Consider the following 1205-nt stretch of genomic DNA (forward strand, 5'->3'; position numbering starts at 1 on the left):
AATAATAATAATAATAATGTTGAGTTTTCTTCCACATTTTCTGTCAGTCTATCCAGGACTTTCCAGTGTGATCCCTTTCAGAGTAGTTTGGAGTGGTAGCCCAGCACCAACTAGTTCTTCTAATCTCAGTTTCATGGAGACTTATGTTCACATTTCCACTATTCTGCTGGATATTGATTGTAAACATCTTCGATTCTCATCACTCTTTTTTACTTTCGCACGTGGAGAGATGAATTGTTGGACCTTAGATGACCACTCATGAGCTTTTAAGGTCCAAGATGCTACTCATCAAAGTAAAATGTAGAACATTGTCCTTCAGACTCTGTTACGGCTAGCCAGTAAATACTTATAGGAGCAGAAAGCCTCGTTTTCCTGCAGGTGATACTTGTTGCTAAGTGCCATTTAGTGAGTTCCAACTCATAGTGACTCTGTCTAGGGTTTCTGAGGAACATCTTCATATTATTTAATTTAATCCATATCGATATTGAGAATCAGATCTTTTAAAATAATCCTTTCTCTGTTAATAATTTACTGTATACAATGGGTATGTGACTTGCCCAGCTAGGTTGCCTGCTCCACACCTCACCTCTACTACTCTTTGTTTTTGCTATTGCCTTTTTGTCTGTATTAGCTGTACTAATTTTTGGATGAGAAGGAAGAGTGACAATGGTGTCCAATGTGCTTATGGAGTATAATGTACAAGTATGAGTAGATTCCAGAACTGACCAAATTATTTTCAGTCCCTTTATGTTCTTTCAAACTTCTCAACCACACATGCATGGAGCTGTTTCTATCTCTTAGTTTATTCCACTAGCTACTAGGCACCAAAATTATTTCATTCAGATGTAAGACAGTGTCTGAAATGAAATTCCTATTTAGAAGCTGTTTTAGATTAATCAAGAGCTAGTTCATGGTTATCTTTTGCCTAAGATAATTTTTAAATAGATGTTCCTGTGTCATACTATTCAACTCTGATAGGTTTTAGCAATTTCTGAGAAGTTAAAGGGAAGTATTGCAAAGACACTAACGAATAGTTATATATATATTTCAGACCAATTTTCTTAGCAGTCCTCATAAAACTTAGTGAAAATGAAATCTCTTAACAGAATGAGAAAGATAGCATGGGTACCAGCAGAATTCTACAGTATAAAACAAGAGATGGTAAAATAAGAATTCTACAATTCTTCTATTTCTAAATCCAATGT

At 35.2% G+C, this 1205-nt stretch overlaps 1 protein-coding gene across 1 annotated transcript in view; it reads right to left on the minus strand.

The window, feature by feature from the left end:
- The window catches only part of CSMD1 (CUB and Sushi multiple domains 1), a 2529117-nt gene that overhangs the window by 1657909 nt on the left and 870003 nt on the right, over positions 1–1205 (minus strand). The window lies entirely within an intron of this gene.

The sequence above is a fragment of the Chrysochloris asiatica genome, unplaced genomic scaffold, assembly GCF_000296735.1.
Source record: "Chrysochloris asiatica unplaced genomic scaffold, ChrAsi1.0 scaffold00095, whole genome shotgun sequence".
Classification (NCBI taxonomy): domain Eukaryota; kingdom Metazoa; phylum Chordata; class Mammalia; order Afrosoricida; family Chrysochloridae; genus Chrysochloris; species Chrysochloris asiatica.